The sequence below is a fragment of the Manis javanica genome, chromosome 7 (assembly GCF_040802235.1).
Source record: "Manis javanica isolate MJ-LG chromosome 7, MJ_LKY, whole genome shotgun sequence".
NCBI lineage: Eukaryota > Metazoa > Chordata > Mammalia > Pholidota > Manidae > Manis > Manis javanica.
This window is the reverse complement of record NC_133162.1, coordinates 28,949,251-28,966,157: the sequence shown is the minus strand read 5'-3', so window position 1 is coordinate 28,966,157 and position 16,907 is coordinate 28,949,251. Positions and strand designations below refer to the sequence as shown.

Genomic DNA, 16,907 nt, shown 5'->3' with positions numbered 1-16,907 from the left:
GGTAAGAGATAGAACTGACCTAAGAACTTTTCATAGTAAAGTGATGAAGAACTAAGAATTCTATGGAAAATCTGGTCAAAAAAGGAGCCAATAAAACTGAGAAGCGCATGAAGAAAAACTACGGTTAGAAAATCCTTGCTGGTAGAGCAAAGCTACAGAAAGATTTTAAAGGATAGAAATAACTAGTGAGATTTTGTTGGTTGTGGAGTGAGTGATATAAACTCTCTCCTCTGCTCCTTCAGGAAATCTTCAACAAAATCTACATTGTTTGCTGGTGCTTTAGAGCAAGTGAATTTAGGGGAGGTGGTGAGGATGTTCCAACAGGTGCTAAATTCTACACCACAACTATTCAAAGAGATGCAAATGATGAACAGATAGATGATTTGGAGGTAATCCAGCAAAAGAAGGATGGTGGGAATTTAAAAAAAGTAAAAATGTTGGCAAAGCAGTAGTAATGTTTACCATGCTGCCTTGAAATACATAACGGAAACTATAGAAAGTAATTCGAGTACTTAGAACTTAGTATGTTTTATTTGTTAGGAGAAAGGAAGCTATATGTAAAACAGGGACTGAAAAAATATGCTTTGGCATGGCAGAGCTAAGACCTAGGAAAACTGGGAAATGCCCACTCAGTTTTGCAGAGCAAATTAAATTAAGGGTATCTATAGCTTTTTATTTTTATTTTTATGTTTCCATTCACAGAATCCAAATTATTTTAACCTCTGGGACCATAGTGAAACCTGGAGACAGAACATACAACCTGAAATGTGTTAAAAGTTTAGATGAAAGGCCAGTTATAGAAAAATAAACATCCTCTTAGTATCCTTATTATCTGCAAGAAAAAAGCATAACCAATTTATGAGTATCTTGTAAACTTTAGGTTGAAGAGAATCTGAAAGGTGTCCTTTGAGGTTATCAATATTAAGACATACAAAATAAAGAATTTTATAAAGATGATTACAGGTGATTTCTTAGTCCTCCTAAGATTATTTTTTAAAAAAATAAACACTTCTTTTTTAAAAAAGACTACTTTCACCATGAGTTCTTATATTTCTCAGTCATAAATCTCCTGCCACATGGCTTTTCAGAAATAAACTGGAGAAGAAATACTACAAATATTCATATATTCTATATATATTATATACATGAATTATATACATAGATACAACCAAAACACATAAGGTGAATCATATTTACTTAGACTAAATAAAAGGCATGCCAGTCTAACCTAGTGGAATATATATTTATTATTTTCACATATGTCCAACTACCCATACATTTGTAGAGCATCTATCATGTGCAATGCCTTAATTAATTTCTAGACAGAGAGAGTTATGGGTCTTCTAGGGCTAATGACTCAAATACAAAACCTACTAAGTAAAAAGCACTATAGGGAAACTCCTGCAGGGCCAGGAACGTTCAACGAGAGAGATAAAAGGATTCATTTGGTGGAACAGTAAAGTTCATCCACTCAGCAAAGAGTTGAATGAAGACAAGTTCCTAACATGTTCCAGGCTTAGTGCTAGAACTGGAATGGCCTATTGAGTAAACTCATCAGGACTGGAGATTAAGGAAAGGGTTAAGAGGATCAGAAGAGTTCATGAAAAGATGGATATATTTAATGCAAAACCAGCTAGGTGGGGCTAGGAGTGTACTTCCTTAATTCAGCAGGAAAGGGGCAGCCAGAGTGTTTTTGTTAGGCAGGTTATTGATAGGATGAATCATGAATTTGGAAGATATAATAGGATAATTAGCTGCTTAAAAACAGTTTCCAAATTTCTATGGGTTCATATGCAATTAATCATATTCATATAAAAACAAACAGTATGATCAGATACTTCTCAATCTTCTATTTTATGAAGAAGCAAAGCACAGACTTATGGTTTTGCTTCTTCTGTAAATTTAGAGAAATAGCACACAGAAAGGCCTCAGTGCTGTCAAAAAAAGTCACAAATTTCAAATGATTAAGATACTAAACAATAATCTTTCCTGTATCACAAATCTACATAATCACCTCTGATTAATGCTGTATAGAACACAAACATAAAGTATAAGTTAATCTTTTCAGGTCAAAGCTAGGAATCATAATGTCAGTTTTAATACTGCATGGACTTCAGGATTGGATCTCAATTTACTTCATTTTCTTCAAGTCATCAGCCCCCTCTGTTTCTGCAGTAGGAATAAAACAAGTGCTATTATCTCCTAGCCCTTTTGTTATGTGAAAGAACTAAATAACACTGGTAAAGAGGTCTAAGATTTGGAAAATTTAATTATGCATTATTAGCATCTCCTCCCCATGCAGATGTTTCTGGTTTAAAAATGTGAACCATGTGGACAATGCAAAATCAGTGAGTCTAGTAAATGGGGAGCAAGAAGCATAGACAGAAAGGTATTATGAAAGTCTTGGAGTCAGGAAAGAAAGAGCATTCGAGGTATGGTGAGAGTTCAAAAAGGAAAACAGGATTACTTCCAGAAATATTCACAGGGATGAGCTCTGAAGAAAAACAAGTCAGCAGACCAGAAACTAACAGGAAAAGCAATAAGGGAGGAGGGGCAGAAAAAATGCAATCTTGAATACATAGAGGGAGAACCTACCATGGGGAAAGAGAAGCTGCACAGGGAAGAGATGAAAAACAAGCATGTGCCAAACTTGGTACAGATGTACCCTTTGGTAAACAGGAAACATAAGCCTTGGGGACAGAGGCAAATATAATTAAAGCCATTTTAAAATGAAAATGTGGATACACAAAAAGACCAGTTGCAGAAATTAACGGAGACAAGCCTCTAAAGACACAGGCACGTGCAGATGTGTGCACACACATGCAAACACCAGGGTAAGTTCTACAGAAAGAAAGCCCAGACAGCTCATGGTAATCAGCTCGGAAGGCAATCTGGTAATGAGATTCCTCCTTCTGATCTCTCTACAGTTATTGTTCAGTGAAATCTGTTGGAGTGATGGAGTCTGGTCACTTATATTCTCATACTTAAGGAAATTTCTTCAGAATAACTCTTAGACTCATTCAGAAATCTCTTTTCTCAGACCATAAAAGGATAAATTATTTTTGTATACTTACTAAAAATGATTATAATTGACTATCCCATTTTTGTACTAGGAAATCAAGGAAAAATATCAGTGCACTTCAGTGAGAGCACAAACCATAGCGGAATCAGGTAGATACTATCTCACCTCTTAATTATCTGTTGTGATGTTGAGTAAGTAAGTTAACTTCTCTGAGCTTAGTTTCCTCATCTGTAAAATGGGAATGATTTTATCCTTGGTTTGGGGATTACATAAATGAAGGTATGATAAACACAAACCTGACATATATTAAGTACTCAATTACTCTTTTTATTTTACAGAAAGATAACTATGTCAAACAATTTAACTAAATGGGCATTTAGGGGTTTTTCTTCCCTGCTTTACTCCTCTTTGAAGTGGCTCGCATAAACACACTGAAACACACATAATTCACTTACGCATCAAATATGTTTCTCTATAGTCCACAAGGCCTTGGTAAAATAAATCTCTTGTTATCTATAAACAAGTCATTTCTCAACAAAAACAGGAATTGTAGGAAGCCAATTAAGTTTGATACTTCTTTCAATCTGGAATTGCTTAAAAGACATGTGAAAACTTGTAATTTGGAGTCACATTCACAGAATTAGAAATCTCATCAGTGATACTAATGTCAGATCAATCACTTTCTCTTCCAAAATAACATGCATTTTTGTTTTAGATTTTTTTCTTTTGCTCCTTCTCCAAATAACAATGAACTGGAAATTATGCTGATTGAGTTTTAAAAAGTGGATTTGTTTCGGTTTTTAAATTTTGACTCTTTGCTCATTCTACAAAATATATAGTTGGTATCTGTGGACAAGGACAAAGTGAGAACATGGAAGAGAATACAAAAGGAAGACACAATCAGCTGCATGGAGCAAAGTACACTGCAAAAAGGCGCTGCCAGGGAGTCAAAGGATTGCGGCCTGGTCTCAGACAATGTCTTCACTCCTCTGAACCTCAATTTATTAATCAACAAGATAGTAGTCCAGGAGTTCCCTCCCAGCTCCAAAATTCTAGATTAACTATGGGGTACCTTTTGCTCTTACCAAATGAACAAAACTGAGTGGAAGGAAGAGGGAGGAGAATGCACAATCTGTTCTAAGATTCATGAGATTCTGTACTCTCATTCACAGCTTGGGTGGACAAGAAAGGGTGGAGAACAACTATAAATTAATACAACTCTTCTTCAGAAGAGAAATTTGGTAAAATGCATCCCGGACATGGGACTCACACAGTGGTTCCAATTGCAGTCTCTAGTTTTCAGAGGCAAGATTGCAAAACCCATTTAATTAAGCTGTTTAATATAGCTATCTCATCTGTAAGATAATGATAATAATGTAGCAATTTGAAAGATATAGTGAAGTTTAAATAAAATTGAGGTAAAGGACTGCTTCACTGCCAACCTGGTACATGACAAGTACCAAAGACATATAAGCTACTATCTTTTATTACGTGTTTACCCAATAACTACACTTCTGGGATTTATCTTTAAGAAATAATTGTAGGGGATGGAGCCAAGATGGCGACGTGAGTAGGGCAGTGGAAATCTCTTCCCAAAACCACATATATTTATGAAAATATAACAAAGACAACTCTTCCTAGAATAGAGATCAGAAGACACAGGACAACATCCAGACCACATCAACACCTGCGAGAACCCAGCGCATCGCAAAGGGGGTAAGATACAAGCCCCGGCCCCACGGGTCCCGAGCACCCCTACTCCCAGCTCCTGGCTGTAGGAGAGGAGTCGGAGCGGGGAGGGAGAGGGAGTCCAGGACTGCTGAACACCCAGCCCCAGCCATCCGGACCAGAGCACAGACACAGTGCATGCGTGAGGTGCTGGATACTAGGGAAACAGGGCAGCAAGACTGGTGAGCAGGTCCCTGTGGCCAGCACCCTAGGACAAAGAAAAGTGAGTGGATTTTTTTTTGGCCAGTGCTTTTTGGAAGTCTTAAAGGCACAGGGACCCCAAAACCAGATGGAAACATCCCGGGACACTTAGTCCAGAGGCAGGGAATCTGGGGATCCCTGGGAACTCCAACTCCCTGGACAGCAGGGAGTACGGAGGCCCCTTACAGAGATTAAAAGCCTCCCGGCTGCTCCCCCTCCAATGCGGGTCCACCATTTTGGAGCACCAGCCTGAGACAGGCCACGCCCACGGCAACAGCAGAGATAAACTCCATACCAGCTGGGCAGGAAGCAGAAGCCCTGTCTGCACGCAGCTGCCCAGCACAAGCCACTAGAGGTTGTTGTTCTCCCAGGAGAGGAAGGCCACAAACCAACAAGAAGGGAAGTTCTTCCAGTGGTCACTCGTTCCAGCTCTGCAAACTATTTCTATCACCATGAAAAGGCAAAATTACAGGCAAACGAAGATCACAGAGAGAACATGAGAGAAGGAGACACAGCTAACCAGTCTTCCTGAAAAAGAATTCAAAATAAAAATCATAAACATGCTCACGGAGATGCAGAGAAATATGCAAGAGCTAAGGTATGAAGCCCAGAGGGAGATCACAGATGCCAGGAAGGAGATCACAGAAGTGAAACAAACTCTGGAAGGATTTATAAGCAGAATGGATAAGATGCAAGAGGCCATTGATGGAATAGAAACCAGAGAACAGGAACACATAGAACCTGATGCAGAGAGAGATAAAAGGATCTCCAGGAATGAAACAATATTAAGACAACTGTGTGACCAGTCCAAAAGGAACAACATCCATATTATAGGGGTACCAGAAGAAGAAAAAGAGAGAAAAAGGGATAGAAAGTGTCTTTGAAGAAATAATTGCTCAGAACTTCCCCAAACTGGGGGAGGAAATAATCGAACAGACCACAGAAATACACAGAACTCCCAACAGAAAGGACCCAAGGAGGACAAGACCAAGATGCATAATAATTAAAATGGCAAAGATCAAGGACAAAGAAAGAGTTTTAAAGGCACCTAAAGAGAAAAAGGTCACTTATAAAGGAAAATGCATCAGGCTACCATCAGACTTCTCAACAGAAACCTTACAGGCCAGAAGAGAATGGCATGACATATTTAATGCAATGAAACAGAAGGGCCTTGAACCAAGGATGCTGTATCCAGCATGATTATCATTTACATATGATGCAGGGATTAAACAATTCCCAGACAAACAAAAGATGAGGGAATTTGCCTCCCACAAACCACCTCTACAGCGCAGCTTATAGGGACTGCTGCAGATGGGAGTACTCCTAAAAAGAGCACAGAACAAAACACATAACATATGTAGAATGGAGGAGGAGGGATAAGAAGGGAGAGAAGAAAAGAATCTCCAGACAGTGTATATAACAGCTCAATAAGTGAGCTAAGTTAGGCAGTAAGATACTAAAGAGGCTAACCTTGAACCTTTGGTAAGCATGAATTTAAAGCCTCCAATGGAAATAAGTACATATCTTTCAATAGTCACCCTAAATGTAAATGAACTTAATGCACCAGTCAAAAGACACAGAGTAATAGAATGGATAAAAAAGCAGGACCCATTTAGATTCTGCTTACAAGAAACTCATCTCAAACCCAAAGACATGCACAGACTAAAAGTCAGTGAAGGGAAAACATATTTCAGGCAAAAAACAGAGAGAAGAAAGCAGGGGTTGCAGTACTAATATCAGACAAAATAGACTTCAAAACAAAGAAAGTAACAAGAGATAAAGAAGGACACTACATAATGATAAAGGGCTCAGTCCAACAAGAGGATATAACCATTCTAAATATATATGCACCCAACACAGGAGCACCAGCATATGTGAAACAAATACAAACAGAACTAAAGGGGGAAATAGACTGCAATGCATTCATTTTAGGAGACTTCAACACGCCACTCACCCCAAAGAATAGATCCACCAGGCAGAAAATAAGTAAGGACACAGAGGCACTGAACAACACACTAGAACAGATGGACCTAATAGACATCTATAGAACTCTACACCCAAAAGCAACAGGATATACATTCTTCTCAAGTGCACATGGAACATTCTCCAGAATAGACCACATACTAGCCCACAAAAAAAGCCTCAGGAAAATCCAAAATATTCAAATTCTACCAACCAACTTTTCAGACCACAAAGGTATAAAACTAGAAATAAATTCTACAAAGAAAACAAAAAGGCTCACAAACACATGGAGGCTTAACAACATGCTCCTAAATAATCAATGGATCAATGAACAAATTAAAATAGAGATGAAGGAATATATGGAAATAAATGACAACAACAACACAAAGCCCCAACTTCTGTGGGAGGCAGTGAAAGCAGTCTTAAGAGGAAAGTATATAGCCATCCAGGCACACTTGAAAAAGGAAGAACAATCCCAAATGAATAGTCTAACGTCACAATTATCGAAATTGGAAAAAGAAGAAGAAATGAGGCCTAAAGTCAGCAGAAGGAGGGACATAATAAAGATCAGAGAAGAAATAAACAAAATTGAGAAGAATAAAACAATAGCAAAAATCAATAAAACCAAGAGCTGGTTCTTTGAGAAAATCAACAAAATAGATAAGCCTCTAGCCAAAGTTATTAAGAGAAAAAGAGAATCAACACAAATCAACAGAATCAGAAATAAGAACGGGAAAATCATGACAGACTCAGCAGAAATACTAAGAATTATTAAAGACTACTATGAAAACCTATATGCCAACAAGCTGGAAAACCTAGAAGAAATGGACAACTTCCTAGAAAAATACAACCTTCCAAGACTGACCAAGGAAGAAACACAAAATCTAAACAAACCAATTACCAGCAAAGAAATTGAGGCAGTAATCAAAAAAGTAACCAAGAACAAAACCCCCGGGCCGGACGAATTTACCTCGGAACTTTATCAGACACACAGAGAAGACATAATACCCATTCTCCTTGAAGTGTTCCAAAAAATACAAGAGGAGGGAATACTCACAAACTCATTCTATGAAGCCAACATCACCCTAATACCAAAACCAGGCAAAGACCCCACCAAAAAAGAAAATTACAGACCAATATCCCTGATGAATGTAGATGCAAAAAGACTCAATAAAATATTAGCAAACCGAATTAAAAAGTATATCAAAAGGATCATACACCATGACCAAGTGGGATTCATCCCAGGGATGCAAGGATGGTACAACATTCGAAAATCCATTAACATCATCCACCACATCAACAAAAAGAAGGACAAAAACCACATGATCATCTCCATAGTTGCTGAAAAAGCATTTGACAAAATTCAACATCCATTCATGATAAAAACTCTCAGCAAAATGGGTATAGAGGGCAAGTACCTGAACATAATAAAGGCTATATATGATAAACCCACAGCCAACATTATACTGAACAGCAAGAAGCTGAAAGCTTTTCCTCTGAGATCAGGAACAACACAGGGATGTCCACTCTCCCCACTGTTACTTAATATAGTACTAGAGGTCCTAGCCATGGCAATCAGACTAAACAAAGAAATAGAAGGAATCCAGATTGGTAAAGAAGAAGTTAAACTGTCACTATTTGCAGATGACATGATATTGTACATGAAAAACCCTAAAAACTCCACTCCAAAACTACTAGAACTGATATCGGAATACAGCAAAGTTGCAGGATACAAAATTAACACACAGAAATCTGTAGCTTTCCTATACACTAACAATGAACCAATAGAAAGAGAAATCAGGAAAACAACTCCATTCACAATTGCATCAAAAGGAATAAAATACCTAGGAATAAACCTAACCAAAGAAGTGAAAGACTTATACTCTGAAAACTACAAGTCACTCTTAAGAGAAATTAAAGGGGACACTAATAAATGGGAACTCATCCCATGCTCACGGCTAGGAAGAATTAATATCGTCAAAATGGCCATCCTGCCCAAAGCAATATACAGATTTGATGCAATCCCTATCAAATTACCAGCAACATTCTGCAATGAACTGGAACAAATACTTCAAAAATTCATATGGAAACACCAAAGACCCCGAATACCCAAGGCAATCCTGCAAAAGAAGAATAACGAAGGGGGGATCTCACTCCCCAACCTCAAGCTCTACTACAAAGCCATAGTAATCAAGACAATTTGGTACTGGCACAAGAAAAGAGCCACACACCAGTGGAACAGATTAGAGACTCCCGACATTAACCCAAATATATATGGTCAATTAATATTTGATAAAGGAGCCACAGACATACAATGATGAAACGACAGTCTCTTCAACAGATGGTGCTGGCAAAACTGGACAGATACATGTAGGAGAATAAAACTGGACCATTGTCTATCCCCATACACAAAAGTAAATTCAAAATGGATCAAAGACCTGAATGTAAGTCATGAAACCGTAAAACCCTTAGAAAAGAACATAAGCAAAATCCTCTTAGACATAAACATGAGTGACCTCTTCTTGAACATATCTCCCCGGGCAAGGAAAACAAGAGCAAAAATGAACAAGTGGGACTATGTTAAGCTGAAAAGCTTCTGTACAGCAAAAGATACCATCAATAGAACAAAAAGGTACCCTACAGTATGGGAGAATATATTTGTAAATGACAGATCCAATAAAGGCTTGACGTCCAAAATATATAAAGAGCTCACCCACCTCAACAAACAAAAAACAAATAATCCAATTAAAAAATGGGCAGAGGAACTGAACAGTTCTCCAAAAAAGAAATACAGATGGCCAACAGACACATGAAAAGATGCTCCACATCACTATTTATCAGAGAAATGCAAATTAAAACCACAATGAGGTATCACCTCACACCAGTAAGGATGGTTGCCATCCAAAATACAAATAACAACAAATGCTGGCAAGGCTGTGGAGAAAGGGGAACCCTTCTACACTGCTGGTGGGAATGTAAATTAGTTCAACCATTGTGGAAAGCAGTATGGAGGTTCCTCAAAATGTTCAAAATAGACTTACCATTTGACCCAGGAATTCCACTCCTAGGAATTTACCCTAAGAATGCAGCAGCCCAGTTAGAAAAAGACAGATGCACCCCTATGTTTATCGCAGCACTATTTACAATAGCCAAGAACTGGAAGCAACCTAGGTGTCCATCAGTAGATGAATGGGTAAAGAAAATGTGGTACATATACACAATGGAATATTACTCAGCCATAAGAAGAAAACAAATCCTACCATTTGCAAGAACATGGATGGACCTAGAGGGTATTATGCTCAGTGAAATAAGCCATGCGGAGAAAGAGAAATACCAAAAGTTTTCACTCATCTGTGGAGTATAAGAACAAAGGAAAAACTGAAGGAACAAAACAGCAGTGGAATCACAGAACCCAATAATGGACTAACAGGTACCAAAGGGAAAGGGACTGGGGAAGATGGGTGGGTAGGGAGGGATAAGGGGGGGAAGAAAAAAGGGGGTATTATGATTAGCATGCATAATGGGGGGGGGAGAAATGGGAGGGCTGTACAACACAGAGAAGACAAGTAGTGATTCTACAACATTTTGCTATGCTGATGGACAGTGACTGTAATGGGGTTTGTGGGGGGACCTGGTATAGGGGAGAGCATAGTAAACATAATATTCTTCATGTAATTGTAGATTAATGATAACAAAAAGAAAAAAGAAAAAAAAGGGATTACTCCCTGATAGGATAAAAGTAACTGTAAATCAATGATTAATGCATGCTTTAAATATTCTTAATTTTGATCATTTAAAGTGTGTCAGATGATCAGCTATGGAAATACATTTTTCTGATAATATTCCTTTCTCTTAAAAAAAAAAAAGCAGTTCCTGTGTGGTGACCTCCAATAAGTTCTTCACAATGGTATAAAGGGCATATCAAAGTGTGGGTAAAGGGTTTGTTTGTGTTTATACAGAGGATCAAAGCCTAATTTGGCTACCCAGAAAACAAATTAAGATACGATATGAAGAAGAACTTCCAACATCAACATTCTCTGGAAGAGTCATTCCAGAAGATGATCATCAAAAAACTTCAACAAAGATCCTGGCGCTGTTGCAGTTGTAGCTGCATTCATCCCACCAATTCCTGGACTTGCCATTGGAATGAAGAAGGAGATATCTAAGCTGGCCTGTGCATACAGTAAAACAACAAATTTGACTGGATCTATACTGTCAGAACTCAAACAAGAATTAGGAGAAGTGCAAGTTGCAGCGCTCCAAAATCCTGCGACTATAGACTGTCTACTGTTAAGAGAACATATGGGATGGGAACACTTCCCAGGAATGTGCTGTTTCAAATAGTCTGATTTTTCTCAAACTATTCAAATTCAGTTAGACAATATCCAGCATATCATTGATAAGTTTTCACAAATGCCTAGGGTGCCTAACTGGTTTTCTTGGTTTCACTGGAGATGGCTGGTAATTGTAGGTCTGCTTTGGTTATGTAGCTGTATTCCTATTATGTTAACATGTGTATGCAATTTAATTAGTAGCTTAAAACCTATACATGCTTAAGTTACTCTACAAGAAGATATGTCAAAGAAATAAAGAATCTTCCCATGTTTTTTTCCGTCTGCTACTTCTATAGCTTTTCTTCTTCCTTCCTAATTACAACCCTTAAGTAGAATTCGTGCCTCATATCGAATTCACTGAGTATCATAATTCCTCCAAGTGGTAAAGAGACCTCAAGACAAATGCTGGGCATAGAAGCCACAGGGCATAAATCTGCAAAGAAGTCAAAAGCTAACCTTTTCAAACAAAATGGCTTCTCTCTCACTTACCAACTTTACATTTCTCTGTATGGCCCTGGAAGATGACTGGTTAGCCAGAAACGGGTAAGATTCCTCAAGGGAGGAACAACCTAAGACAGGCACAGTCGCAGGGGGGCCATCAGGTGAGAAATTGGGGATCAACAGAGGTGAGGCTCAGAACCTCAACTCTCCCTTTTTTGAGAGAAATCTTCTGCATCCGTGGATGTTTTGTTGCCCTTGTCTAGCTTGGATTAATACTTAGTCTATAGACACACACCTGATCATCTCCATTTGCCCTCTTACAGCACTAAACTATGTTTTCTACCCTTATCTTGCATCTACCTACCACTTCAGCATTTTATTAAAAATAATAATAATAATAATAATAATAATAATAATAATAATAATAATAATAATAATGTGGGGTTCACATGTAAATCAAGTATAAACATCAAACGAATATTCATATTTGACCTGATTGTTTATAGTTCATAATGCGTGATCAAAACCGAAAGTTTCTGTGATGACTGCCCTTGCACTGTTCACCATGTAAGAACTTATTTACTATGTAAGAATTTGTTCATCATGTAAGAACTTGTTCGTTATGCTTCAGAAGATTGGAGACTGTTGAGAATTAGGCTTGGGGTAGATTAATGATTGTGCATTGAGTCCCCTATACAGAATTTTATTGTTGTTAACAACCATTTGATCAATAAATATGAGAGATGCCCTTTCAAAAAAAAAAAAAGAAAGAATTGTAAAGAAGAAACAAGGTGTTTGATGATAATGTGTGGTATCAGTGAATATGCTGTGAAAAAACTGAAAAAAATGTAAATGTTCAACAATTAAAATGAGATTTAAAAAACTTAAGAGAGAATTAAGAAGCCACTGAAATTATTATTATAAGGGGCAGATGATATGGGAAAATAGGTATAGCATAATGTTAAGTGAAGAAAGCATGTCCCATATTGCTTATACATTATGATTCCAACTATGTAAAATGTGCGTACATGTATATAAGGGCTACAAAAGGACTTGAAATGAAAAGAGTTGATGTTATTTGGATAAATGAAGGTTTTCTTTAAACATTTTTCAATATTAGTGTGGTATATTGTCATAGAATGCATTTTTAAAATTAACTCAGTAGACAAAAACAAACAAATGAAACAAAAGAAAAAAACCTTCCGGATAACAGATAACATTATGAAATGATAGTCTGGGCTCATCTGGTATTATAAAAGGGGCGCCAGGCTCAAAGAATCCTAATAGCTGAGTAGAACGTTCCACAGCTCTGTGCTGTGTGCACAGGGTGATTAGAGAGGATGCTTTTGACATGACTATTTTACTGACAGACTAGATTTTAAACTCTTATGGTCATTCCATCAAAGTATTTACTCAAAATATGAAATGGATTCAGAAAGAAAGAAACAAACTAAAATCCAAATTAGCAATAACCAGTGAAAACCATTTGAATAGAAGGTCATCAAAATTTCAAAATGATCCCACAAGCATGGAAAGGTAAGAATAAGCTGAATTAATTATTCAAACCATACAGAATCAGTGCAGCTGAAAGGCCACAGATGTGGGACATTTATTTCTCACTAATTCATAGAATTTAAGTACTGAAATTAGTAGTTGTTATATTCTTAAATCGAGCATTTGGTCACAAATCTTTCAGACACAAAATCAGATAGGGAATATAAAAAAAGAAGATGTGCAAAATGTTAGAAAATACTCTTTTTAAAGTTATGTATGAAAGGAAAAGAAAAAAGAATAACTTAAGTAAGCTAAATGTTATCAGAAAATAAGAGAGTCCTGGGGATTAGGTGCATTATATCTCTGCGGCTCAATTCAAATCCTCATAAGACCTACTTATGACAACCAAGGCCCCATCACAATCCCAAAGATTCTAAATGAGCTTTGGAATAAATTTGGAATAAAAATTCCTCAATATAGCCTGATACTACCAAGTCCATCTTCTACTTAATTCAGCAAATATTTATTAATTGCCAATCATGTGCATGGCATGGGAATAGGCATAGGAAATCAACCAGATATTAACAAATATGAGCCTTTCTGTCCTGAGCTCCCAATTTACCAAGTCTCAGACATTTCTTGAGCAGAACACTCTCCTATCCTTTAAAGATCTCTTTTGGAACAAACAAGATATTCACAGCTGGGCCAGTGCCCCTTCTGATGAGTTGAGTTTCAGTCCCAACTTCCAAAAGACACAACTAATTCATCAACCAGTTAACTGGCAACTAAAATTAATTACCTTAATGACAAGTCTCTCATATTCCTGAATGATTTTAATTATCCCTATAGCCAAGAATTGTGACTAACTTCTGTGACTAAAGTGAGAAGTATATTGTTTAAAAAGCCAATAATGCTGTTATATTTTTGGTGTTAAGCCTTTGTAGAGACATCCTCTCTCCTGCAGCGGGAAGGAAGGGGAGAGCTAACTTGAGTACTTACCAAATGCCACACACTGGTCTTTATGTACGTTACCTCATTTAACTCTTGTAAATAACACTATGTGGTAGGTATCATCATCACCATCCTTAGAATGAGGTTTAAAAGGATACATAACTAGTACACAGTCATAAAGCCTTACTTGTTAAGATAGCCTTTTCTTCTGAAGTTGAAAGTGTATGTATTCCATGTAAATATCTGCATTTACAGGATCAAATTACAAGAAAGTCATGAGCTAGGACAACAAATAATAAAAGAAAATGCCTGAGTGCCATTTCTAGTCAAACAGGAAATTGAATACCCTGAACATTACTTGACCTGCATAAAAAGTAAAATTCTGAATAAAACATAAAAGTACCTCAAAAATATGTTACTGAGCTGGCAAAAAATAAGAGAAATAAAAAACGGTAGAAATTAGAGAATCCAGAGAGAAAAGCAATCACTTAAAACAAAAGTTCTGGGAGTATCCACCAAAGCCTAGAGACTGTGAGCACTAGTATTATGATACTGTTGAGTACAAAGACAGAAGAGAAAGTCCAGAGCTCCTCAAGGCAGGAAGTCAGATAGATGATCCTTGCATAAAGCCAGGGCTTCCAAGGGCTTTACCACAGTGAAATGATAAACTAGAAGAAAATCAAACATCAAACAAACAAAAATCCCATGAAAGATAACAGCAAAGAAAACTGCCTCTCTCGATGTTGGCACAGAACACATGGATGGAAGGAAAAAATATGTTCTGAAAACACTGCTATTACCTGACTTTCACATAAGTATGTAACCTAAATTCACACTAGTGATATGGATAAAAGAAAAGCCTAGTCTTATAATTTATTTTAAAGTGGTTATGGATTGCTAGTGCCCAAATGTACCTGGTAAAACAAATGTACCTGGTGCCCAAATGTACCTGGAGAAAAATCATAAATTCAAGAGTGCAACAATCTCTGCATATAAGTAATAATAGAAAACAAAGCACCATGAGCAAGAAGCAGCAAGAAAAATAACAATCCTAGGAATCATACCCAAAAAAGATTTCAGATATTGAAATTATCAGGTACAGAATATGACAAAATTATGTTTTCCATGTTTAAAGATATAATAAAGGTCATTTTAAAAACTGAAATCATGAGGCAAATCTGAAAAAGAATGAAAGAATCAAATAGAACTTCTAGAAATTGAAAATGTCACCATTAAATTAAAAATTCAATGAAAGGTTAAACAGAATAATAAAGCAAAAGAGAAAATTAATTAAATGGAAGACAAACCTAAATAAATTTACCTAGAAAGGTATATAGAGAGTCAAAGGGATGGAAAATATTAAAGAGAAGTTAAGAGACTCTGAGGTTTGAATGAGAAGTTCTAATATGAATATAAACAAAGTTCCAAAGGAAATAACAGACAGAAAGTGTGAGAGGTAATATTTAAAAGATAAGACTGGAAACTTTCCAGAGTTGATGAAAACTTGAATTTTCAGATTTAGGAATAAAAACATTACCAAGCAAGATACATAAAAAAGAAATCTACACCAAGACACATCACAGTAAAACTACAAAATATCAAAGACAGAGATGATCTTAAAAGTAGTCAGAGAGAAAGATGGTATACACAGGAACAACACTTAGACTGACGTCTAGCTTCTCAAAAACAACTGAAACCAAAAGACTGTGAAAAAATATCTTAAAGTGATGAGAAAACAAATAACTACCAACCCAGAATTGTATGTTAAGCACAGCCTTTTTTGAAAAATGAGGATGAAATAAAGACCTCTAAAGACAAAAAGAATTAAGATATAATAAAGATGATAAAAAGAAAAGAGCAAATTAAACCATAACTAGGTAGGATAGAAATCAAAGTAAGAGCAGAAATGAATGAAAGTTTTAAAGAGACAAAACAATAGAACATTTTATTTAACCAAAATCTGGTTCACTGAAAATATAAATTAGAATTCTTAAATTAAGCTGAGCATGTAAAAGAAAGAAGACATATATTACAGGATCAGGAATAAAAGAGGAGTAATCACTGGAGATGTTACATATATTAAAAGGGTAATAAGGGAATACTATGAACAATTTTTTGCCAATTTCACAATATAGATGAAAAGAAAAATTCCATGAAAAACACAGATTGTCAAAACTGATTAAAGAAGAAAGTGAAAATCTGAATAGCCCTGTATCTATTAAAGAAATTCATTTGTAACTTACAACTCCCACAAAGAAAATTCAGCAATATAGAAAACAATAATACATCATGACAAAATGAGTTTTATCCTGGGACTAAAAAGCTGTTTCAACATTTGAAAAACCAACCAATGTAATTAACATCTAAACAGATTAAAAAGAAAAATTATAAAATCATTTCAATAAATGCAAAAAAATTTGGACAGAACTCAATATGCATTCATGATAAACACTCATCAAAATAGGAATAGAAAGCAATGTTCTCAATCTGATAAAGGATATCTATAAGTAATCTACAGCTAACATCATGCTTAATAGTAAAAGGGTGAATGTTTTTCCTCTAAGATTAAGAAGAAAAGGTTGCCCATTCTCACAACTTTATTCAACATTGGATTATAAGTCTTAGCCAGTGCAATAGGCCAATACAAAAAATGGAAGGCATTCAGACTGGAAAAAAAGAATAATCTTTTTTCTCAGATGATAATTGTTTATAAAGAAAATCCAATGGAATCTACAAAAAACCTACTAGGTTGTAATATATAGGATAAATATACA

At 36.3% G+C, this 16,907-nt stretch overlaps 1 protein-coding gene across 1 annotated transcript in view; it reads right to left on the bottom strand.

The window, feature by feature from the left end:
• HPSE2 (heparanase 2 (inactive)) overlaps positions 1-16,907 on the bottom strand; it is a 667,843-nt gene that overhangs the window by 366,269 nt on the left and 284,667 nt on the right. The window lies entirely within an intron of this gene.